The sequence below is a fragment of the Armigeres subalbatus genome, chromosome 1 (assembly GCF_024139115.2).
Source record: "Armigeres subalbatus isolate Guangzhou_Male chromosome 1, GZ_Asu_2, whole genome shotgun sequence".
NCBI classification, from domain to species: domain Eukaryota; kingdom Metazoa; phylum Arthropoda; class Insecta; order Diptera; family Culicidae; genus Armigeres; species Armigeres subalbatus.
In genome coordinates, this window is record NC_085139.1 from 82,204,143 (window position 1) to 82,231,017 (window position 26,875).

Here is a 26,875-nt window from a genome sequence, read left to right on the forward strand (position 1 = left end):
AATGCTACGTATATTCGTCCTAGTGTTTCCGGGTGTGCTCCGCTTTTAGTACCGCTCAAGATTTTCACCATATTGAGCCTGTGTATTTTTCTCGAACCTCTCTAATGTGTACTCCAAAACTTAGGTAGCGGTCAATCGTGATTCCCAAGTAGCGATGGTTTTTCACCGTTTCAATTTTCGTCCCATTAATACCAATGTTTAATTCCTTGTCATTATTTTGGAAAAGTATGGCTTTGGTTTTGGCAGCGTTTATTTCCAGATTCAGGTGGGCTGCTTTTTCGGAGAACTCGTTCAGATATCCCTGTGCAGTATCTTTTAGCTTGTCCAACGTCTTCGCCTTGACCAAAATGCCAAAATCGTCTGCGTATTGTACAAGTACGACTCCATCCTTCTCGATTTTGTGCAGTTCTAGAGTATAAACGTTGAAGAGTGTGGGGGACAACACATCACCTTGCGGAAGCCCATTGCTGATGGTCCTACTGATCTTCTTGTTACGAGTTTGTAGAAAGATGGTTCTATTCCTTAAGAAACTTGATATCCACATAAGAATGTCGTGTGGTACACCTACTCTGGATAGGATCTCCTCTAACCTGTCTGTGCGAACCGCATTGAACGCGTTAGAGAGATCTATGCAAATCAGTGCCGTTACCATGTTGCTTCGTTTACTTTCTTTGATCCAGTTCGTTACGAAGGAAATGCAGGTGTTGGTTGACAATCCCTTTCTGAATCAAACGAGTTTTCCGGAAGTGCATTTGCGTTGTCAAGTATTTCTTTAAGTCGCTCCAAAACAGCTGTGTTGGCTACTTTAGTAAGCGTTGGGACTAATGAAATCGGCCTTTTCCCAGACGGTGTATTTTGGTCACGCCCTGGCTTGGGGATTGCGACGACTTTGATGGTTTTCAGGTTATCAATCAAGCAACCTCGCTGCCACATGTTGTTTAAATCCTCTATAATGCTTGCTGTTACCTCGGGTCGTAAATACCGAAGCATCTCGTACGTCAGGTTGTCTTCACCAGGAGCTGATCTTCCATTTTTGCTGTTAAGTATCCTATTCCAGCTTTCTTTGTCCAGCAGTGTGGTTGTGCTGAACATTCCTGTTGTGTACCCAAGTTGTACATCGTTAGTCCCAAAGTGAGTGTCCAAGAAGAGTTCCGCTGATGCTTGGTCGTCATATATAATGTTGTTTCCCTTTTTCGCATTCCTTTTTCCGGTTAACCGCTCCACTTTCATCCACAACTCTTTAGCCGACGTGAACGGTCCCACTTCATCTGGGAATCCATCATACTTCTTCTTGATATCTTCTCTTTTCTTCCGTTGGAACAACGCAGCCTTCCGTTTTAACTCCAGTAGGTTTTCCATGCTTGCTACCGGTTGAACTGTTGTCTCGCCCTATTCTTCTCCATCCATACAGCATCTACGTCTTCGGACCACCAGAATTTTGGTGTCCTTATGTCCTTTTCTTGTTGTCTTTATATATCTTCTTGACTTGTCTTTGCAGATCGCTTATTGTAGAGACATCCTCGGCGCGCAACTCGAAAATTTGTTTTCCTATTGCTTTCTTGTCAAAGAAATAACCGGATCGAACTGTCCTCTCCTGTGTCCAAACAATTTGAATACATCGATGATGGCTACCAATACTGTTGTCCAATGCTTTCCATTGCATACAGTTTGCAAAACATGGCGAACACAAAGTTATGTCAATGGCAGTCGGACGGCGATCTAGTCTCAGCGGAATGTACGTAGGTGTTCCATCGTTGAGTAGCAGAAAGCTACTTTGATTCACAGCGTTCATTAGAATTTCGCCCCTTCGATCGGTATTTTCGTCTCCCCAGCTTAAATGGTGTGCATTAAAGTCACCACCAACGATAACTCTTCTATAGTTTCGCAAACTTGCAACTATTGATTGGATATCGTTTTCAAAATCCACTGCTGTGATCGTCGGACTAACGTATACCGATGTAACGACGATATCTAGGTGTAAAATGTGTATACTTACTACTTGCGTTAGGCGTGATGTTGTTGCCATTGAGATTTTAGCGAAATTCCATTTGTTGGATAACAGCACCCTGCCCCGCCGTATCCGTCATCTCTAGAGTGAGGTACGAAATGGAAACCAGCAACGTTGTACTTGTTGGTGTTCTCCAAATCTGTCTGAGTCCACGTTTCAGAAAGAATAGCTGCTGTGTAATTTGATCCTGTCACTAGTCGGTGAAGTTCTGCCTTATTTTTGTAAAGACTTTGGATGTTAGTTTGTAGGATGTATATATCGTTAGAAGCCATTTTAGTTGTTAAAGTTGACTGCCTGCTGTTGCGTTTCTGTGCTACATACTACCGTATTGGCGAGATTAAAATGCTTTTTGGTGCACATATTGAACAAATTCTTTATATCGTCGCGTTGTCCGAGCATTCCAATGAAGTCCGAGTAAAAAGTCATCATTGCTTCTTGATGTGTTCGATTCGATTTTGAGTACGCTTCTTGCATCATGGTTTCCCAACGCTCTTTCTCCGTCACGGTGAAAGGATTTTGTAGAACCACTCCTGTAACACCATCACTTTGCAAGTTCTTGACAATTTGATTCCTTTCCACTGTAGTGTTGCTCGTCTGTTTCGGTATTGTCATTCTTGGTTTCTTTCCGCGCTGTTTATCCTTCTCCTCCTTTTGAATTTGCACTGCTGCCTGTATCTTCTTCCTTTCTTGGTTCGTTTGTATCCACTGCGCTCGAAGCAGGTCCTTCCAGGTGTATTGTCCGCTTGTCATCGTTGCATATGTTTGGTCCACTGCCGGAATTCGTCGATGTTCATCAAACGCTCGTACAGGTTCTGTGATACTGTGGGAACTTCCTCCTGGCTTCGGTATAGGTTAGATTTCGCTTCGCCATGAGAGAGTTTTGATTTTGAGTTGTCGTTTTTGTTCCGGACAGTTTGAATCGGTCGAATCGTGCTCGGTACTACGGCAGTGTACACACTTCTTCTGATTCTGGCAGTTCGCGAAATCCTGCTCTTCCTCGTGTCTGAGGGTGCATCGGTCACACCGTCTTGCTCCTCTGCAGTTGTCCGTTCGATGTCCATACCTTAGGCAGTTCCTGCAGACCACGACTTTTGGGTGAATGTCTTCACTCGACTGACGCAGCAAAGATTTTAACCAAGGTTGGCAGCTCTTTAGCTCGGAACGTAATGCTAAGTCGGTTGATCGGTACTCGATTCTGTCCATCCCACCGCGTCATCCTGTTGATTTCCAAGATCGTAACTTCACAGATGACGTCCGCCTTGATGTCGTCAATATCGATTTCAGTCGGTATTCCAGGGATCACCCCCGTGATACTCACGAGATGCTTGGGCACGTAAGCACGATAGATACTGCATCCACTGTTGACATCGTTTACCAAAGCGTTTGCTTTGATATAGCTGCTCACGAAAACGATGATTTTGTGCAGTCCGACATACTTCATATCCGTGATGAACGGCTTGTACTGTTCCATTTTGCGAAGACTTGCTCTAGCGAAAACTTGTTTATTTTTGTCCTTCAGCCCTGTCCCGCAACTCAAAGTAGATGCGATATGGTCCCGTGTCCATGCTTGTGTAGGTGATGTTTTCCTTCGGTGCTCCAGGATTTCTTTTGTGTACATTCCCTGTTGCCGCTGCAATGTCATGTCCAGTATCCATTAATTTTTTGCGATCCGCCTACCGCCCCCAGATCGGGGATCATCGTTCCCCATCATTCCCGTTCTTCACACTTTTTCTAGCTTTATGCTTCTTCTTCTTCTCGCGCACTGATTAGTTTCAAAATGGCGTCCCTTGTGCCTTAAGAATCACCAGCAATTTTCACACTTTTCCACTGCTTTTCTTCCTTCTTCTATGTTTTAATCTTCTTCCGATATGCCTTTTCACAATTGCACCACTTTCCCGAGAAAAATTTCCGCACCGTACCGCACTTTTCAATTTATCAAACTCCCGCACGAATTTTTCAACCGCCTCGCGACGAATCCGAACGTTTTACTGAACATGGCGCACCGTCGCCCACCGGAGCAAAACTGATGACAACCAAAATATGGTCAGTGTTGCCAAGATTTAAAATTGTATAGCATACCATTGCAATATTACACACAAAGATGTGTTATTTTACACATCCGATTTTGAACCACTTGGTTGCATCTGAATCTGTGTAATAATCAATGCATTTCAATTTGAAAATTACACAAATGCAATGTAATGCGAAAAGGTCTTTCAGAACAAGTGTAATTTCGAGTCGATGTAAATTTACATCGAAATTGGTGCATATTTGCATACGATTTTTGTCATTACATCAAATTTTTTATGCATCGATGAATTTACGTCGATGTACATTACAATAATTTTTGCTGTGTAATAATCCCAGCAAAACAATCAGTTCGACGTTAGACACTAGTTAGGGAATGTTAGTTATGTTGCGGTGCAAATTCATAACCATTTTTATGATTTTATGCTGTTGCAATAGTATTCGTACGTGTCTGTTTTCAATGTTGACATTTTGCTTTTGTACAGACAGTCGCACTGATGAGTTGCGTTTAAAAAAAAACAAATATAAGAAAAGCAAGAAGTTCCTCAAATTCTGACAAATCGTCTGGTCCGCGCGGTCCGTTTTCTTTCGATGTCGTTCACAAGGTAAGTTTCACGTAATTAGGGCTCATTCACAAATTACATAACGCAAAAAAAGCACAATTTGAGCCCCACCCACCCCTCTGTGACTTGTTTGTAACATTTCCTCTATACCCACCCACCCCCTTTGGTGACGCGTAACGTCGGACTAAAAATTCACAAAAAACATTAATTGATATTTTTAATGAACTCTACTTTAACTTTCTACATAGTAAATAATAATGCTGTCAAATTTGAATTTAATTAGTGATTTCATTTTTATATTATTCGTTACCCGTAACAGAACTGAACAAACCCACCCACCCCCTAGACAAGCCGTAACATTTTGTAACGGAATATTGGGTACCCACCCACCCCTCAGGGCGTTATGTAATTTGTGAATGAGCCCTTATATATTTAAAAAAAATCATATTCATAAATACTTTGCCATTTACAGAGGTCATGGATGCCGGCACTAATTCTACTCCCGCACCACTCAATAAATTCTTTCACGGCGGACGTGGCGGATTCAAGTTTATCGTAACGATGTGCTTGAGGATGTGCTGCTGCCTACGATGTTCAACACGTAAGTGCTTGCTACTGTTATTGGAAATCTCATTTGATGAAGACCATTTACAGGTCGTGTGACTACCTGCATCATGCTCCCTCCGGAACTCATGTACTGCAGCTGGAACAACAACATCGGATGAATAGCCATTTAACGACAGATGCCAAGAATCAATCAGGTAAATCCCGTCTTGATGTTTATAAGGTTATTTAAATTAATGAAGATTTTGCCTTTCACAGACACTGCTCGCAAGGAAGCCGGCACCAAGGTTACTCAGTAGGCATCTGTCGAATGTGACAACGAGACCAATTTAATCGGATTAAATGAGTATTTTGACGGCATGGACCAAGGCATGGACTATATTTTAGGGCCGAGGAAATAAGGAATCATAAAATTATTGAGTTTCCGACGGACTGAATCATCTACGACAGGAAAATTCGTAATTTAAAGAGAAGCGTTTGAATCCGTATGAAGAAACGTAAGTAATAAATTTTCTCCTAACATTCTTTTCATTTCCTTTTGGAACTCCTTCGGGATATCCTCCTGGCATTTGGGAATTCATCTTGGAATTTATTCGAGAATTGCTCCTAGAATTGCTTCGGAAATTTATACAGATTTTTTTTTTCGAAAATTCCTCCTGGAATTCCTCTGAGATTTCATTCGAGAATTCCTCCATGAATTGCTTTAGGAATTCTTCCTGGGATTCATTCGAGAATTCCTTTTGGATTCCCTTCGTGAATTCCTCCTGAATTTCCTTCGGGAATTCCTTCAGGAACTTCTTCGGGAATTCCTACTGAAATTGCTCCAAGAATTCCATCGGGAATCCCTCCGGGAATTCTTCTGGCAATTCGTCCGGGCATTCCTCCGGGAATTTCTCAGGGAATGCCTTCGGGAATTTCGCCTGGAATTCTTTCGGAAATTTCTCTGGGAATACCTTCGGGAATTTTTTCAGTAATTCACCCGGGAATTGCTTCAATAATTCATCCAGGAATTTCTTCGGGTATTCCTTCAGGGAGTCGTCCGGGAATCTCTTCGTGAATTTCTCCTGGATTTTCCGCGGGACTTCCTTCATGAACTCCTTTGGGAATTTCTTCAGGAATTCCTTCAGAATTCCTACGGGAATTCCTTCGGGGATTCCTCCAGGAATTCCTTCGGGATTCCACCGGGAATTCCTTCGGGGATTCCACCGTGAATTCCTTCGGGGATTCCTTCGGGAATTCCTTCGGGGATTCCTTCGGGAATTCCTTCGGGGATTCCTTCGGGAATTCCTTCGGGGATTCCTTCGGGAATTCCTCCTGGAATTCCTTCGGGAATTCCTCCTGGAATTCCTTCGGGAATTCCTCCTGGAATTCCTTCGGGAATTCCTCCTGGAATTCCTTCGCGGATTCCTCCGGGAAATCCTTCGGGGATTCCTCCGGGAAATCTTTTGGGGATTCCACCGGGAATTCCTTCGAGGATTCCTCCGGGAATACCTTCGGAGATTCCTCCGGGAATTCCTTCGGAGATTCCTCCGGGAATTCCTTCGGAGATTCCTCCGGGAATTCCTTCGGAGATTCCTCCGGGAATTCCTTCGGAGATTCCTCCGGGAATTCCTTCGGAGATTCCTCCGGGAATTCCTTCGGAGATTCCTCCGGGAATTCCTTCGGGGATTCCTCCGGGAATTCCTTCGGGGATTCCTCCGGGAATTCCTTCGGGGATTTCTCCGGGAATTCCTTCGGGGATTCCTCCGGGAATTCCTTCGGGGATTCCTCGGGAATTCTCTCGGGGATTACTCGGGAATTCCTTCGGGGATTCCTCCGGGAATTCCTTCGGGGATTCCTCCGGGAATTCCTTCGGGGATTCCTCCGGGAGTTCCTTCGGAAGTTCATCCAGGAACTCGTTCGCAAGTTTCTTTATGAATTCCTATGGAAGATCCTCCAGGAATTAATTTATTCCTTGGCATGCTCCATGAGTTCTGTCCCGGGTAATAGTTGTTTTGGTGTGCTATTAGCATATGGTATGATTTCTCAAACTGGAATTGTTTTCTTTTTTTCTAGGTTACGCTGGTTGGATCCAAGAAAACACGATTCTGGCAACGGGCCAGACTGACTAAAATACCGGAAGTTGGATACAACCAAGATACGATGGATAGTTTTGGTTCAGTCAGGAGTTTTGTTGTTGTATACGGAGGATCTCAGGTCGTTGGACAGAAATCTTTCCACACGTCTCAAAATGGGCACAATTTCAGTTACACATTTTTGCACATGCACATTTGTTCGTATTATTTTAAAGTTATTTATATCAATTATTATTTCATTTTAATTTAATTTTAATTAAGCTTCGATTTAGTTTTAATTTAGTTTTAATTGAGTTTTAATTGAGTTTAAATTTAGTTTAAATTTAGTTTTAATTAAGTTTTAATTTATTTTTAATTTACGTTTAATTCACTTTTAATTTACTTTTAATTTAATTTTAATTTAGTATTAATTTACCGTCGTCGGGGGTGAGAATGGGTCACGGTTTCAACTACTTAGAATGCTTGTAGAATGGATTGAATGTATCTTAGGGCAAGAAGACTTAAATATAAGAGACCTTTTTGAACGTTTTTTCTCTACGACCTCCAGGCTGCCGGTGAGAGCGATGACTCATTCTCACCCCCCAGACTTATTTGGGCTTATTCTACGAGTGGAGTAACGTGAGAGTGCTCGAATGACGTGAGAAAACTCAAACTGAATTAAAACTAAATAAAGCCCCATTTGAATAACATGGTCACCTCACGTGAGAATTGCTAAAATCGACTCACCTCACGTCACTCGACTCGTAGAATAAGCCCAATTGTCACCCCCGATGGCGGTAGTTTTAATTTAGTTAAAATTTAGTTGCAATTTAGTTTTTATTTAGTTTTATTTAAGTTTTAATTTAGTTTTATTTAGTTTTAATTTAGTTTTAGTTCAGTTTGAGTTTAGTTTTAGCTCAGTTTTAATTTAGTTTTAATTTACTTTAAATTTAGTTTAAATTTGGTTTCAATTTAGTTTTATTTTATTTTTAATTTACTTTCAATTTAGTTTTAATTTAGTTTTATTTTAGTTTAAATTTACTTTTAATTTAGTTTTAATTTAATTTTAATTTAGCTTTAATTTTGTGTTAATTTGCTTTTAATTTAGTTTTAAATTAACTTTCAATTTAGTTTTAATTTAGTTTTATTTAGTTTTAATTCAGTTTGAGTTTAGTTTTAGTTTAGTTTTGATTTAGTTTTAATTTATTTTTAATTTAGTTTTAATTTAGTTTTAATTTAATTTTAATTTAGTTTTATTTTAGTTTCAATTGCGTTTTAATTTAGTTTTTATTTAGTTTTTATTTAGTGTTTTAGAGGAAGTAATTAAGGAACTCCCAGATGACCGTGTCTTTTTTTTCAAATCCTAGAGAAGCTGCGTAAGGAATGCAGAGAGAAATACCTAGAGCAGTTCCAAGAGGAACTTCCAGGGAATCTGAAATAAGTTTCTGGTGGATTTCCCAGCGAAAGTCGTGGAGAAATTCCTTGTGGAACTACTGGAGAAATTCCTAGCGAGCTCCTGGGGGAATTCCCAGAAGAACTTCTCGAGGAATTTCTTGAGAAATTGCTGAAGTAATGCCCAGATTGACACATGAAGTCATTTTCTGAGTAACTTTCAAAAGTTGTTATAGAGGAACTCCCAGAATCCCTAGAGTTGAGCCAACCGAGGGCTTCAAGTCTCTAAAATAAAGACAAAAAAACTCCCAGAAGAATTGCTGGAGGTATTCCCAGAAAAACTTCTGGAGGAATTTCCAGGAGAATGTTTGGTAAATTCCCAGATAAGTTTGGAACTCCTGGATGATTTCATATAAAAAGTTCTGAAGGAATTCCCCTGATACATTTTTCAACAATTTTCAAAAAAAGAACTGGAAGAATTCTCAGATGAAATTCTGGAGAAATGGCCAGATGAATTTCTAGAGTTGGTTTAACAGAAACTTCCAGAGAAATTCCTGAAATATTTTTTTAAATAACTCCTGGTGGAATTTCCAGAGAAACTACTGCATAAAATAAATCCATAGATGGATTTCCAAAGGAACTCCTGGAGAAATTTCTAGATGCTCTCCTGTAAGAACCCCAGAGAAATTCTTGGAGGTCTTCCAAAATAAGTTTCTGGTAGTATTCTCAGAGGAACTCATGGATCAATTCTCAGATAATCAACTTGAAGATTATCCAGAGGAATTTTTGTAACGAAGGACGAATTGCGAAATGAAATACTGGCGGTATTCCTAGGGGTGCTCCTGAAGAATTTTTCAGAAAAAAAAACTCTTGGGGGAATTCTAAAATAAAGTTTTGGTAGGTTTTCAGAGGCACTTCTGAATTCTCAGAGGAACCCCTGGAGGTTTGCAGAAGAACTCATGGAGGACTTTCCGCAGATACTTCCTGAGGAATTCCTAGAAGAATTTTCAGAGAAACTCTTGAACCAATTCCCAGAGAAGCTCCGGAAGGAATTCATAGAGCAATACCTAAAGCAGTACCAAGAGAAACTTCCAGAAGAATTCCTGGTTTATTTTTTAGAGTAACTCCTGGAGGAATATCCATAGAAACTGTTGGAGGAACTTACAGATGAACTTTCGAAAGATTTCTCAAAAGAATATCAGGGGGAGGAACTCCTGAAGTTATTCCCCATGGGAATTATAGAGAATTCCCTGAATAACTTTTAGAGGAAAATTTAGAGGAACTTATGAAGGAATTTCCAGATAAGCTTCTGAAGAAAGTCTCAGAGGAACATCTGGAAGAATTCCAGAGGCTTTCATCGAGGAACTTCTGGAAGAATTTCCAGAAGAACTCCTAGAGGATTTTCCAGAAATACTTCCTAAGGTATTCCTGTAAGAACTTCCAGAGTAACTTCTGAACAAACTCCTTTAGAAACTCCTAGTGGAATTCCGAAATAACTTCTTGGCGGAATTACAAAAGCAACTCCTCAGAGGAACGCTTGGAGCAATTTCCAGAAAAAAATCCAGAATTAATATCTCGATAAAAGTTGTGTGAAAGCTGCCGGATGAATTACCAATACACTTTGCAGAGGAATTATTGAAAAATATTGACGATGAATTTTGCAGAAATTTTCGAAGGGAATAATGTGGAATCTGTGCATACATAATTTCTCAGATTCTAGGAGAAATTGCTAGTATTCTAAAATATAAGTTTCATTTTATTTCCTTAAAATGAGTTACATTGCGTTTTTGAAATATATCTTTACTCCTGGCCATCAAGGCCACACAACAAAGACATACAGGCCACACGAAAAAACAGTGCGGCATCGGCATAAGTAGCGGATACATTCTGAAAATTTCCTGGTCTTCTGAACTTCGGACGATGAGGTACGTTCTGGACCGGAAGACCTTACTGAAAATCCAGAAATTCTCGTTCTGCAGTGCCACTTGGAGGATTCCACTCATCGCTGTTTTGCTTTATACCTTCACCGGATGTGTCAGAAGCACACCGAAAAGTGCCACTTCGGAAAGGGCGACAAATGCAGCCTGGAATAATGCAATACGTTCTCAGTTAATGTTCTCGCGCGACGAAAATACGGCTCCGGATCGACAACAGCAGCATCGGAGCAGGTAGCAAGTTTCAATTTACTTACCCAAATATGATTCGATGTAAATGTATTCCAGATAATTACATATTTAATGATTATTCTGCAGAAAATACACCTGCAGGGTACAGATTTTTATTTATACTTTATTTACATCTGACTGTCATTCAAGGCAGTTATGTTTTATGTACTTTCACGGTACATAATAATTCTGCCTCGGATGACAGCTGGATGTAAATAAACCAACATGAATTCCCGTTCGAAATAACCCTAACAACTACCTAACCGCTCAAAGCGAAACATAACTAACTTTAGCCTCACGTGAATCTAACAGGTTCAATGAAATTATGCACCAAACATAAACATACCTAACAAAAGTGTTGCAGATCTGTCTAATTTTAGTCTCATTTTACTCTAAAGTTAGTGAGAATATTAGAGTAACTTTCTAACAGGTTACACTCATATTAGGATCAAGTTAGAGTAACCTTCCTTGCTGGGAACATTCAAAAGAGAGAGTGAGAAAACTACCTACTATTGAGTTAAAAATTTGAACTTCGTACTTAAAGTTGAGTTTTTAAACTTTTTTTTAGGTTCTTTATTTTTTCTGTGTTCCCTCCTACACGGTTACTGGCGAAAACCCATTAATGGGTAAAAAAGTATACATTTTTTGGAAGCTTGTGGCGCTGTCAAAAAAGGGGTAATATTTCAATTCGAAAATGGGTGAAAAAATACCCATCTTATAATTTTATATGGAGATAAAAATGTGCATTTTTTCACCCATTAATGGGTGAAAAAATAGTTGTGATCAAATTGAATATTTTTCTCCTGATGGCAGGAGATGCTCCCTGTTTAATGTAGTTAATTTTGTAAGTAAACCACATTTTTATTTATTTGAATGTTACTAAACTTCTATATCTCTTCAGGTTAACTTATGAGCGAAAGAAGGATGTTCTGCTATTCTTCCGTTTACATCGATTTTTCCATTTCTTTGCTAATATAAACCCGAGTATAAACCGAACCCTTAAGGAGGAAAAAGGTATGTTCTTGTTAATTTCTTTTACTGTTATGATCCATTTTATTGAACATAGTTTATGTTTTATAATATCGCGTTTTATTTATACAACAGAAACAAAAAATTATAAGTCCCCATTCGACCAGTGAAATGGGATTTCGACTTAACCCAAAGAGCAGAACCTTCATCGGAGCGAACAACGGAGAACGAACACCGCTATATATGGAAAAGGACCATCCGCCATCCGGGCGGATCCGGGGCAAGCAACTTCAATCAATGGATTCAGATCCACGGACTAATATAGTTTCGTGCTGGAGCAGGAATCAGAACCGGCTGTGATGACAATAGTATCGAGATCAGCGTCTTTTGGTCAAACAAAAACACTTCAAACTAATTTACGTTTTATATTAATTAGATTTAGGTATGATAACAATGGATGGAAATAAAAAAGCATTTTTCCCCTGTTAATTTTAATTTAAAACAAATGTTCTAGAACGAAAAATTAATGAATAACAAATAAAATGCTCTCCCTTCATAGTAAAAAAATGGGTATTTATTTACCCATTTTGCCGCAAATTTTGCTTCTTGCAATGGGTAAAATAATACCCATTCTCTGACAGAAAATGCATTTACCCATTAATGGGTAAATCACTTTTACCCATTCAATGGGGAGAGGCACTTCTAGCGAAAATGGGTGTTTTTTCACCCATTAATGGGTTTTAGCAAACAACCGTGTATGGGAAATCCCATTGCTATCTGTCAGAGTTTGAGTGAAACATGGCCGCCATCTCCTCCTCTCTGTTGCTCTACTGTAAAAACCCATAAAGAACTGTCATTGTTTGTGTGAAGAATTTTGCTTCGACTTCGCGAACATCGCAGAAAAAATTACCTAATTTTGGGTAGTTTTCCCTTTCTTTCTCATGATTGTTGTCAAAACTACACGGAACCGCGAAACAACTCACTTTACGGTTCCTTTCACTCAAATCCGCCCTTGCGTGGAAGAAGCCAAAAATAAGTAAAATGCGAAAAAATCCGGTGAGTACTTTGCCTTTACTCCCGTGTTGAATTTTCACCCACTATGAAGTTTCACCAACTCAAATTTATATTATTTGCACTCACTCGAGACTATGGTGAAAACAACTCAAATTTGGCTTCTTCCACGGAACAGCATACGTTGGGTCGATGCAGCTCTCTTTGTATAATAGAGGCCTTGATTTTTTTTTAATTTACTTTTTTTTTTAATTTACTAATTCGATAGAATTATCAGCGCTGAAGCTGTTTGACTGCAGTTGCAGATGGGTATTTTTCACCCATCTAATAGAATTTTTTTATTCGAGAGTGAGTGAAAAATACACATCTATTTTGACGTACAAGCCTTCCCGCATAATTAAAAACAATATGCCGTATTATTGATACCATTTACATGAAATAAGCCATATTGTTATTATTCACCTCATAGTCGCTTTAAAATACGATTATATAATCTTCGAAAACCAAAATTATACACAATTTTTAATTAACGATACCATATGTAATGATTCCTATGTTTGTTATGTCTTTACAATTTTTTATCATTCATTGTTTCAGAGAAAATGATAAACAACTGTGAATGACTTATAACCGAGATCCTAAAGCCCCAAACGCAATACAACGGAACGGCGACGGAAACGGCAAATTTGACAGAAAATATATGGGCTAACTGGGCTAACTGTCAAATTTTCCGTTTCCATCGCCGTCCCGTTGTATTGCGTTTGGGGCTTAACAATATGTCATATAACTCTGATGTAATTACATATAGTCAAAAACTATTTTCATTCCGTTGCAATTCTACACTCACATTGAGAATCATATCCTGCAATGATAAAAATACAGTAAACATTCATGTTCTGCGATCAGTATGTCCGCAAAATTTTTATTTCCGTGTGACTGTTTGTTTTCATTTCAGTGGGTTGAGTGCTGATTTGGTCAAGCCAGACAGCTTTTATTGAGTTGTTTTATTTATTATTTTATTAGGTTTAGTTATTTTATTGAGTTAAAAAAATGACAAATAAAACATGGTAAGTTAAGGAAATAAGTTATGCAAAATATATGCTATTAAAATAATGTTCTCATATTCATAGAACCCGTGAAAGTGGTTTACGAAGAACAAAGTTCCAACGCCAACTATGTTTCTGGTTCCAAGATGATTGTGATTTCGATTTTTTTATGTCTGTAAGTATATTTAATAACATTATCAATGGTGAAAACACTATTAAGTTCCACAATTTATCGAAGTGACCGTTTACACGTTGGTTAAAATCCTAAAATAAAATCCTTGGAGTATTTACACTACTTAAAATCCACACATATTTATTGGCAAAAATCCATAGATTTAACTTATGATGTATATCAGCGCACACATAACCATTCTCCACGAGAACTACTTATAAAATATATATCCAAATAAACTTTATGTGTGGTCTCGAATTAGCAATTATTTAATTTATGTGTGGTTCTATATCGATTATATTAGGGTGGAGCTATTGCAAACATTTATAACGGCGACACATATATCTTATATAGATATTTTTGGCAGTGTATAATTTGATAATTTCGTGTTTTTTGCAGTTCTTTTCACGAACGCGGCTTTCTGCATGCTCCACACCTCGGTCTCCAGATAAAATAATAGTAGTGAAATTATTTTTCAATAAAAGTTATGTAGTAATGGAATTTACATATTGTGTTTTAGCTTTAAAAAGAGAGAAAAATTACCAAATGGTCTTCCAATTAGTGAAGATAAGACATACGGTTCATTGATTTTTCTTTCGTATCATACTATCATTCAAATATCACATAGCATATTGTTTTAATCTGAAACATGGATTGTACATGAACCATATCATATAGCATGTAGTGAAAAAAATGTACTGAAAAATTCCCATTTCTAAATAGTAATTATACTTAACCGCCTATTACCCATATGGTCGTTTTTCCAATAACAACATACCGTATTGCGATGACCATTTATGACGAGGTTAGTTTATCTTAAGTATACATTTTTGTTTTCTCTGTGTAAGTACAGCAATCAGAACAGTAGGGATAATGTTATTTATAATTATGAATGGTATGAGAAATGTTACGCCTATGGTTCATGATTATGCGGGTTCTTCCCATTTATGAGTAAAGTCACTTTACCCACCTTATGGGTTAGTCCACTTATCTCGAAGATGGGTAAAAAAAGACCCATTTCTGAGTGTTCCTATTTCTCCGTGAATATTCTCTTGAGTTGATCAAGGTCCGCTTTGAATAAATTAAACTCAGCTAGTACTTGCAACATAATATTTATTTATTATTCCTCTTAATTTATCAAGTTTAAGATACTGAATTAATAGAAATCATATCAAATTGTTAACCCTTTATAAGGCAGACGAATCTAAACAATAAATTAACAAAAACAACAATAGGACACAATGTTGACATGGTATTAAACTCAAATGTATGTTTGTTATACATTAAACAGTTCAGAAACATTGAAAAATTGGTGGCAATATAGTTGCCACTGCCCGCCAAGCGGTATAACATTGGTGGCAATATAGTTGCCACTGCCCGCGAAGCGGGACAACATTGGTGGCAATTAGGCTATCCATGAGGACATTCAGCGAAGGGACTGACAATCGAAATCAAAACAAAGTGTGTATGCAGTTGAACGGAACTCACTTCTGGTGTAAACCGCGCTTAACAATTTCCTTTGAATTGTTCTGTCAGTCCGGTCAGAATCTGTCACAAAATCAAGGTAAACAAAAATAGTCAGCTGTTCGCAGCTGTCTTATGGATTGCCTTATATAGTTGCCACTGCCCGGCAAGCGGGAAAACAGGCAACAACAAAAATTTAAAAAGATTTTTAAAAATTTGGTTTTACGTAGAATCAGGCAAATCAAGGTACGTTACATTTTTTGGTAAAGAGTCCTAGTCAGAAAACGCATTATAAGTGAAAAAAAAAAATTTCGCGTTTTTTCTCCCAAGGGGGGACCCTTGGGCAAAAAAACACAATTTCGTCAAAAATCTAAAAACCAAATATACAGAAAGGCAAAGCTTTTCTCACGCTAATCACGTAGTAATCTAACACAGGAGATTCAAAATAATTGATACCAACGGGAAAAAAATATATCTTTGTCGTTTTTTTAACGAATTATAACTGAAAATCCTTCTTTGACTCGAAACTTACGATCTGTTCCTAAAAAACTAGCAATGGGTAATGTTTTTAACATAACCGCGAGTAGACGTAGGACTTATATAAGCGCAACGTATTTTCATTTGACTTCTACACACAAAAAACAAATATGGTGCCATAGAAAGTTTTGCACTTTCCGCTTAAAAAGTGCTTCGTTCCTTTAAAAATAAAAATGAAATTGGTTTTTGTTAAAGTATTTTCTTCATTTAAAAGTTCATTTTCTCTTGTTCTCATTATAAATTTAAAAGTTCTTCCTTTCCCACTAAAAATTGTAGAACTGTCAAGTCTATTAACGATAAACCTTTTGGTAAAAATGAGAGATTTGAAAAATAAATAATTAAGTCCCAAAACGGCATTATGGGCTATCAAGTGGTAAAAAATTACTATATATGTATTTGGGTTATCAAACAAATTATTGAGTTATTTTTATAATTCTTACGTTAGAATAAACACATATAAAGAATAAGTCGAAAATAATAACAAAGCTTATTTTACTTGCATGTATATTTAAAAATATATATATTTTTATCAACATGTTTTGTCCATCATGTTTAGAAAAATTCTCTTTTGTTCTCTTTTTCCCACGCATCGCGTAAAACAACAACAAACCAGATTTTTTTTTGCAGCTGCAGGTCTGGTGCTGTGCTTATTTAATTCGTCTTCGTTAAGTGAAAATTCTAATAAATTGTCTCGAAAGTGAGAACTGCAAGGAAGACATATTATTTGGCTTATTCGGTTATTTGAGGTTCTTAGAAATATCCCTGAAACGCCGCCAGTATCCTAAGATGCTCCCATGCCCGCTCCCGTTTACTGCATTGATCATCAGGCAAGGACGACGCTATAATACAGAACGCCGAAAAAACGACCGGGCTCGCGACCGAGCGGGACATGGAATCATGGAATCGGAAGGTAAGTCATACTTCAAAAGTAAGGATAAAAAAGTGTCTATAGATGGAATTAGAACCCCTGTGTACTAATTCCAGCCATCAAAAACAGTGCCCAACTCCGGTGCTTCGAAGACCGCGACCGAAGTTAGGCGCTGCTTTTGCTGTTCGATATCAGAGCATTTATGGAAGGTTTTTGCTTTTTTTTACAGATAATATGTAGTTCCGGTACCCATTTGTGTCCGACGAAAACATCATCATGCATTGTATAAAGAACTACTCTGCGAACCCCGACGAATGCATGGATTTTTCCAGCCGCCTTGGCGAATGAGAGCTTGCACTATTTTATAAAGAAATAATTAAAATAATAAAATTCATAAACTTCATACCGACTTAATTTAATTTCAGAGGAAAAGTTGAAAAAGGTAGGGTGTGGGAAGTTCCTTTTTGGGTAAATCATTATTGAAAATACCCCAGTATATTTTCCACAGGGAAACCTTTTAAATTTGACAGTTGTACAATTTTGTTTTGAGATGTTTAAACTTTTAATTTTAGAATGGTATGCAGCTTTTATGATATGGTTATTTCAAAAGTATGCGTACTTTTATTTTGAGCATAAGCAACTCTCTACGAAAAAGAACCAATGCAACTTTTTATTTTAACCAATGGTTTTTTTAATTCTACTTATGGTTTTTCTTTCTGTGTAACTTTTGGAGTTTGGAGTAACTATGGAGTTTGATTATAGGTATTGATATTGGAAACGACAACTTCCATGCTGTGTAGAATTATTAGCAATATGTTTATTCAAAGCTTCTGAAAATAAAACTAATAAATAAATACATAATTAGCATTACTTTGTTTCTAACTTCTTCTTCTTCTTATTGGCATTACATCCCCACACTGGGACAGAGCCGCCTCGCAGCTTAGTGTTCATTAAGCTTAGCTTAGTGTTCATTCCACAGTTATTAACTGCGAGGTTTCTAAGCCAGGTTACTATTTTTGCATTCGTATATCATGAGGCTAGCACGATGATACTTTTATGCCCAGGGAAGTCGAGACAATTTCCAATCCGAAAATTGCCTTGATCGGCACCGGGAATCGAACCCAGCCACCCTCAGCATGGTCTTGCTTTGTAGCCGCGCGTCTTACCGCACGGCTAAGGAGGGCCCCTTTGTTTCTAACTATTAAGCCCTTATTTCCTTAAGCAAATGTACACACAAAAAAATCTGAACGTTGTTTCCACCTGAAAAAGTACGTAGATTTTTTCCACCTGAAATTCACGTAACTTTTACCTGATATTTTGATAGAATTATCATTCTACGTGAAAATCAGGTAAGTTCTACCTGAGTTTTGAATAGAATTCACCGGACACGTAAGTTTCACCTGAATTTTCTGAAGCATTTGCAGCTACGTGTGCACGTAAAATGTACCTGAAAATTCAGGTGGAAACAACGTTTAGATTATTTGGAGTGTAGGGCATTTATAGATTTCTTAATGATGATAGTATTTGAAGTTTTTAAATTCTTTTAATAAAATTGCTAACATACGTGTTTACTGCTGAAAAAATCAAAACAATAAGAAACAAGTCAAGAAGCAGTAACCCTACTAAAATAGAGGAGGTACTGCTAATACGTCAACGAAAAAGTATTTAATGTTTGATTCCAAACTTCAAGTCTGCGTCAAGTTTAATAATATAATTTCTCAGAAAATGAAAAACAAAGAATAAGATTATGTTTATTTAAATATTCTCCTAGGAATAATTTTTGCGGACTTTTTCAAAACATTTACATGTAATACAGCGAAATTTTCTAATCTAAAATGGATATTCTGCGAATAAATGAAAGTAATTATTTTAATCCAATTTTTATTCTCATCATTGTAGTTGATTTTTTTTTGCCAGGAAATCAGAACTGCTATAGTATAACCATGTTTTAATGTACATGTCGTTTAGTACCAAGCACAACTTAACATATGGTCCGTCATATGTCATGACTCGTACCCATCCCGGGATCATGTGGATTATGAAACCAATCACTTTTCGTGGGTGAGCAGACCAAATACCTCTAATTTTATTCTTCTTCATCCACCACCGCTGCCCTCGCTGCCTCAGCCATCATCGGCCACTAGCCATGAACTCCGAGCGATGCGATGGGCGATTGCATCCATCGCAAACGACACCACTGCATCCGACCATCATCAAGCACAGAATGACAAAAAAATGCGCCCACTTCTTTCATGCATATTCGCAGACCCACCGGCAGTTCTACTGCTGGCGACTGCATGCTGTGTAGGTAAACAAACACAGCAAACGAACGAACGAAACGAACAATGCGCGAGCAAAAAACACGTCAGTACGCGTTGCTGTCACAAATTGTAATGGCTCGCACACGGCAGGCACTGTTTCTTTTATACACGAAGAAAATCTTCCGCTAGACCCGAATGCCCGTGACATACCGCATTCTGATGTCCGTGTTAGGAACGCACGGGATTGATTACATATGAAATTATTGCTTATTATATATTGAATTATTGGCAGTGGCTGATTTTCTACCCGCCGCAGCCACATCCAGGCGCTATAGTATATGCACAAAATAGCCAGCAAGAGTTAACCGCCAGAAATGTGTATGGCGAAAGACATCTAACGTTGGTTTTCTCAAAATCAGGAACTTTTCATGAAAAACTATTTGGTACCGGTTAAGAGGGATTGTGTCCGCTATTACGCCTACCAAATATTTTTTCGATTAAAGTGCTTAATTTTGAGAAATCGAACCTTAGATGCCTTTCGCCATACTGATTTCAGAAAGTTAACTCCTAGTGTGCCGCTGTAAGCACGCTCAAAGCAGTCGATTCATTATTAGCAGTGGCTGATTTTCTACCCGCCGCTGCCACATCTAAGCGCTATAGTATATGCGCAAAATAGCCAGGGTCAGCTTTGAGAATCTCGGCTGTTATGCGATCGACCCCTGGGGCTGGTGTACATTTCGTGACGGTCCCCAATTTTGAAATTTTCATTTTACACCCTGTATCCGAGTCAGAGATGCCAGATTTGAAGACATGTCTTCAATTTGAAGACATTTGAATCTCTGTGAAGACATTTATTTAGTGAAGACATTTTGAAGACTTTTCAAAATATTTGAAGACTTATCTACTTATTTGAAGACACTTGAAGACAATCAATAAGCCAACGAATGGAAAACGCAATTTTATTATTTACTTATAAATTCTGCAACTTCTATTTATATGCAAATAATGTAATTATTACAAAAGTTATAATAGTCTTCTCTCGTTATAATAGTTATAATAGAATCTTAAAACATTAAAAAAAACTAATAATTAGATTTCATACGCACTTAAAAAACTTCCGATAGCAGCATTATTTTGAATTTTATTTAGTGGCGGCAGCGTTTTTGACGTGTCTGTAAAAAGGTATTACGATCATTATACATATCGGAACGCAATGACCGATCTAATTTACGGCAAAAATAGACTGAATTCTTCTATGACTTGTTTTAATCTATTCAACCGTTGAGCTAGAACCAGATCTTTTCGGCATTTCCATATGACATTCCTTGCATTCCTCTGAATGTCCGTCGGTAAACTCTTCGAATTTTCCGTGGATTTTTAATAAAATTTTCAGTGAAAATTCAAAAGATTTTTTCGTGCAAAATAAGAAGAATTTCCGAAGAAAATTATGAGGAATTTATTGTCTAAATTAAAGAGAATTGAAATTCAAAATTCGGTATAGGTTATCGTAGAAATTAATAACTTCCGTAAAGAAATAATAAAGTAAATAATCATAAATTTAAACGGGAAGTTATTCCTAACTTCCACAAGTTCTTCTGAACTCCCACAATAAATCCCTTTTAAATTTTACAAGAAATTTGTCACAATTAATTTCCATACAAAATTCTTTCGAATGTCAAAGAAAAATTTAAATTGCAAATGGATATTTCTCAGAATTTCCATGGTAAATTCCGACAGGAAAATCTTCTTCTAGAAATATCTTTGGACATTCTTCCAGTATTTTCTCAGAGAATTCCTCTATGAATTTCTCCAAAAAAAACGTTCTTCCATTCTTTCTGGAATTCCTTTTGTAGTTCCTCCAGGAATTTTCCCGAAAGTTTCAGGAATTTCTCCGAAAAAATCCTCCAGGAATTCATTTGTAGTTTACTGTAGGAGTTCTTCCGTAAGGTTGTCCAGAAATTCCTGCGAAAGTACATCCAAGAATTCCTTCGGAAAATCCTCCAGAACTCCTCCAATAGTTCCTTCACGTATTCCTCCTGGAGGTCTTCCAGAAATTCTTCCGAAAATTCTCCAGGAATCCCTCTGGAAGTTCCTCCATGAATTCCTTCGGAAGTTTCTCCATTCAATCCTTTCCCGCATAATAAAAAACAACATGTTATATAGTCAGAATCATTATTACGATGTAAGATATAGCTTCACAGTTTACGTTGCGGTTATCGAATACTTTTCGATCGATTCAACCATAACTGCTCGACATCATCACTAAATGTCAACATATAACATGCTGTCTCTAAAATGTTCTTTATTTCCTGCATTATATGTCAACATTTTATCATACTGTTGAGCGAAAATTTTGTACGCGAAAACATACGATTTTTTATGGTGACATAACTTAACAACCCATTCAACATATTGTTATTTGTCGGATAACCGTACCACAAACTGTTAAAACTTTATATGAGATTGTTCATTTACAGTTGTCAACAGTAAAGGATACTGTTGTCGACCGCACGGGAAAATATCCATGTACAGTTTCTAATTATGCGGGTTGGAATATTCTCCAAGAATGTTGCCGAAAGATTAATCAGTAATGCCTCCGGAAGTATACTATGGAATATATCTGGTATTTCCTCCAGAATTGTTTTCGGGAACTTATACAGTAAAACCTCAAGAAGCTCCTCCAGGAATTCATCCAAAACTACCTAAAAGTTTTCTTTCGGAAGTTTCTTCAGGAATACCACCGGAAATTCTTTCAGTATTATCCTTCAGAAATTCATCGGGAAATCCTTCTGGAATTCCTCCAGAAAATCCCTTCGGAATTTTTCAGTGATGGACTCTAACAATTAAGAAAAAGCACTCAAATAAAGTTCCTTCTCAAATTCCTCCTAAAAATCCTCCAATATCTCCGGAAGTTACTTCAGTAAGTCCTTTGGATGTTCCAACAGGAATTGGGTCCTAAAGCCCTACCTCGTTTATGATTTCAAACGATAGTGCATCGGTCAAGAATACTTGTACCGTTGTTATAAAAATTCTGGTAAAATTCTAAATCAGTAAAAATAATATTTTTGTGTTTAAGACATTTTAAGGCAAATTTTGGGCGGTGCAACATTTCAGAACGAATGAACCATCAGCCCCATATATTGTAGATCCAGTTGAAAACCGAACAGAGCTCTCGCGACAATCGCATTTCCTCCCATTTCCGGATGTCGCAACTGCATTGCGAATAGTGCGCATCTATGCCATAGCCGTGCGCCATCATGCGCACCACTCGCGATGCAGTTGCGACATTTGGAAATGTGAGAAAATGCGATTGTTGAGAGAGCTCAGTTCGGTTTTCAACTGGATCTACAATATTAACTGTCAAAGGTTGAGTCAAGTGCCCTGCGGTGTTTTGCTACACGCTTAGATTGGTTTACCTATTTATGGGTACTATATTCACCCATATGTGGGTAAATGCAATTATACCAATATTATTAGTAAAACTTACCCAAAATATTGGTGAAATTTACTGATATTCTGAAGAAATAGACTTTACCTATATTTGGGTAATCGCATTCACCCATATTTGGGTGAAAAAATGAACATAAATAAATAAAGCAGAACTAATGGCCGTCTCGTGAATGTCGCCGTCGTCACAGCAGTTTATAAATTCATTCCTTTCTTTCATTGTTCAACCCAGTCAAAGCCGGTATCTATCAACGTACCTACACTGAAAACCAAAACTACCCAAAAGTGGGTTGTTTGCACTCAAAACCGTGGTTTGGGCCAATAACCCAAATTTGAGTAAAATGACTTTTCTGGCACTAGGTAGTTTGCCTTTAATCCCATGTAAACAATTTACCCAAAGCTGAGTTTAATTTATCCAAAGCGGACCTTGATCAACCCAAAATAGAGAATATTGAATTTACTCAAATTTGGGTTATTGGGCTGAGCAACCTCGGTGAGGTGTTTGCATCTTGCTCTAGTTTTGATAGCAAACATGGGAAAGAAAGGGAAAACTACCCAAATTTGGGTAAATTTTTTCTGCGATATTCTCAATAGTGCGTATATTGAACTCAAAGTTTGGGTTGATTTATCTGTCCGTGTAGTTCCGAGTGTTCTTCATATGAGGTAGATATTTTTTGTATTTTATTGGGTAGGATTGCTATTTTTCTTATCTTATATATTATTGATACACCACTTTCAGATTGGAACTTCTCGAAGATCTCCAGTTCCGACCAAACAGCACCATATCGACCTCCATGCATGCGGCCAAAACGAATACTAGTTCCTAATCGATCGGCGGAGATTCCATTGTCGAAGCTGTGAGCCCCTGACCCCAAACTGTTCCACATTCTCAGGAAGTGCCAGTGCTTTGGATTGTTTCGCAACAGTTCCAGTGAGCTGATTGATTTTGCAACAGAAAGGTCTTGACGATGTTGTTCCGACATGCATGCTACCTACCGTCTTGGTCTCAGTTTTGGTGTTCCCGATCATCAATTTGGAAGTGGCCGTGATGGCATCAAGAAGAACAGATCCAGTTAATTCGAAAAGGAAATGGAACGTGAGTGCGAAAGGGGTGCGGGTACGGGTGCAGTAATTCCTGTTTGTACCAAAAAAATGTTTTGCTACTATTCGATGCTGCTGCTGAAGAAACCTCCGGATTGCTAGGATTGGTAGGTTATTTGGTTTTTAAATTTATAGTTTATTCATATAATTGATGGTTTGGTTTTTATTTTCCAGATCACCAGTTCCGCATTGACATGCCGTCAAACTTCCACATCGGCATTGCGTTTATGTTATCAGCTAACTTATGTTTCGGTGTTCCGTTCGTTCTATCGAGGTTCCACCATACTGATACGACGCTGCTACTAAGGGATGTCCTGTCCTGGGATCTGGTCCTGCGGTTCCTGCTGATGATTATACAGTAGCAGCCAAGCATCCGGCAACATAAAGGTTCAAAAATAATCATACCTTATATATGTACTATATAATGAGTCATAAATTCAGATAAATAAAATATTTTACTTTATATTCATATAACCAATCAGTTATTATGCTTCATATTTATTTATATTTTGAACATAAATGTCATCCAAAACAATTTTCGAAATGAAAACATAAAAAGATCACCCATATATGAGTGAATTTCACCTAGAATAGAGTACCCATAAATAGGTAAACATTACAAATATTTCTATGAACCACTTGTACTCAAATATGAGTAAATGGCACTTCACCCATAAGGGACGATTCAAATATGACGTCCACTACTTTTTGATATTTCTAGACCCCCCCCCTCCCCCCTCTGTCACGCTTTTTTGTATACCTAGTATATGCAGTGTCACAAAATCTTAGACCCCCTCCCCCCCTAAAACCTGTGACATCATTGTTGAACGACCCCTAAATAGGTATGTGCACTTTTTCACGATTATAGGTACTGTTTACCCATATTTGGGTGAACTGAACTAAGCGTGTAGTGCGTTTGAATCCGTACGTCAAACAAGACCGAAAATGTCGAGGAAGCATTTTTCATCTATTTTTCAATTTCAAATCAAACAATGTTCTTTTCGATTTTTGAGTCTAAAGAAAAACTGACACGTTTAGAATGATTACCTTCATCGTTCCCTGAAAGAAAATTGAATATCGATTCTTCATTTTAGGACCCAATTCCTCGGGAAATTTCTTTATCAAGCAACATCCAGAAGAAATTAGTAAAAGTAGAAAGAAGCTCCATCAGGAATTTATCCGGAAATCGCTCCACAGTTTTATCCGGAAGTTAATTCCGAAAATTCTCTGAATATTTCTTCAAGTTTTAACCAATAAGTTTTGAATCTCTACAGCACAGACAAACAGACATAACACATTGAACATTTACTCATCAAATTCATCGTCGTTCAAACACTAACGACATCTGTTGATTTCAGTTAGTTGGGCAAATCACGAACCAGATGGCGGTAGTGAGCAAACGTCAAACTCGAACAAAAACGATGCACGCGCCACGAGTGATCGATTGGCCAACTAATGATTATTTGAATTGACCAGTAAATCAGTAAACGATGGGAATTTGAGGAGTGTTATGTCTGTTTGTCTGTGTCTACAGGGTATTCTTTAAAAAGAAATTTGGAAGAATCACACGTGGAAATTCAGTTAAAAAATCCGGTGGAATTTTAACCAAATACTCAGTAGAAAATTCAGGGGACACACGTTATAACATATACATAAACAAGGAGATGATTAAATTTACAAACCAATTGGATTTTGAAGTTTCTCGCTGATAATAATCATAATTCTATTATTGAAGACATTTGAAGACATTTTTAAACGACTGTGAAGACATTTGAAAATATCTGGCATCCCTGATCCGAGTCTTCCCCTTAGACGTACACTCTAAATAATCATCACGTCATATTCACGTGATAATTCACGTAACTGATCTGTCTTGAACAAACGACGACTGTTACGTGACGTTAGTAATGTTCACCTGAAATTCACGTAACTTTTACCAAAAATCTTGGTGAATATGTTTGTATGTACTCGTAAAAAATTCAAGTGAGATTGTGTTAGTGTGATCGCAGCTTCGGCATTTGCGGAAAACCAGCATCGTAAACAATCTTCACGTCGGGTTTACCTGAAAACGGGTGTGGTTCTCATCCACCATACTTTTCACGTGAGTGACTTGAAACTCATGTAAGAATGAATGACACATAACCTAAACATAATTGAGCTTCGCAGAGGTATACCTTATCTTATAAGAGATATTTCAGGTGCAACTAGGCGTAGATTTTCCAAGCCTGCAGTTCCCTCCTCGGAAAAATATCAACGGAAGTCGGATGAAATTGATAAGATTCGTAGAAAAGTGATATGGAAGAAGATGAAGCTACATGAACCCTAGAATTACATTTTTTCGGTAGCGTTAGTATAGAATATCTATTCCAGATTTCAACTTCCAAGGGTGGACAGCTTTTTGATTGATTTAACAGCGGAAATGGCAACAACAAACTAGATAATAATCTGATAAATTTCATTCGACGTCAGTAGCTTTGAATTGTTCTCCAACAGTGTTTTTGTGATGTCTCCGAAGCGCAAGGGCCGAATGTTTATGATAAAACATCATTCTGCATCAAATGCATTTAATCGCATCAAGCGCAGCAACAACGCGCAGAGGTCTCCTATTTACGGACTAACTTATTTTACATTCATAAGGGAAAAAACAATTTTTCAATATGTTACCTGATGTCATGTAGCTTTCACTAAAAGTTCACGTAACCAGTACGCAGAAATCACGTCAGGTTCACCTGATCAAACACGTAACTACTTTCAAACTTCACGTTATTCGTACTGGAAAATCCGGTCAGATTCACCAGATAAATCACGTAACTCAACGAATCTAAATTTTGTTCAGGTTACATGCCATTCAGGTCACTCTTACGTGAGGGGTATGGTGGATGAGAGGCACATTTGTTTCCAGGTGAATGTGACGTGAAGATTTTTCAGAGTGTAGTTTACGTCAAAATCTCAGAGGAATTCCCAAAGGAAATCTTGGAATAATGCTCAAAGGAATATTCTATGAAGTTCATGAAGGAAGTTCATGAAGTTCCATAAAGAATTCGAAGTATTCATAAAGGAATCTGCTTAAGAATTTCCGGAGGAATACCCAGGAATAATTTCGGGAATTCGTCCTAGAATTTTGTGGAATCATTTCAAATGCACCACGAGCTGCAAGTTGTTGAATGAACCACCGCGAAAATCGGAAGATTGCGGACACGTAGTCGGAATGTAGGACAATACCCC

General features: G+C 37.8%; 1 protein-coding gene and 2 long non-coding RNA genes across 3 annotated transcripts in view; all 3 read left to right on the plus strand.

Moving 5' to 3' along the window:
- The window catches only part of LOC134227556 (uncharacterized), a 53,655-nt gene extending 36,411 nt beyond the window's left edge, over positions 1-17,244 (plus strand). Inside the window, exons 5-6 of the transcript XR_009983697.1 lie at positions 16,587-16,883; positions 17,071-17,244. The gene's annotated coding sequence lies outside the window, so the exon portion shown is untranslated. The remainder of the gene's footprint in view (positions 1-16,586; positions 16,884-17,070) is intronic.
- On the plus strand, positions 4,496-7,923 carry LOC134215610 (uncharacterized). Its single transcript, XR_009980253.1, has 5 exons — positions 4,496-4,641; positions 5,072-5,200; positions 5,254-5,360; positions 5,422-5,660; positions 7,219-7,923. It is a non-coding gene; the product is annotated as an uncharacterized LOC134215610 (long non-coding RNA).
- A 5,943-nt stretch (positions 17,245-23,187) lies between the features above and the next one.
- LOC134215683 (uncharacterized) lies at positions 23,188-24,120 on the plus strand. Its single transcript, XR_009980280.1, has 3 exons — positions 23,188-23,212; positions 23,289-23,757; positions 23,825-24,120. It is a non-coding gene; the product is annotated as an uncharacterized LOC134215683 (long non-coding RNA).
- The last annotated feature ends 2,755 nt before the right edge of the window (positions 24,121-26,875 follow it).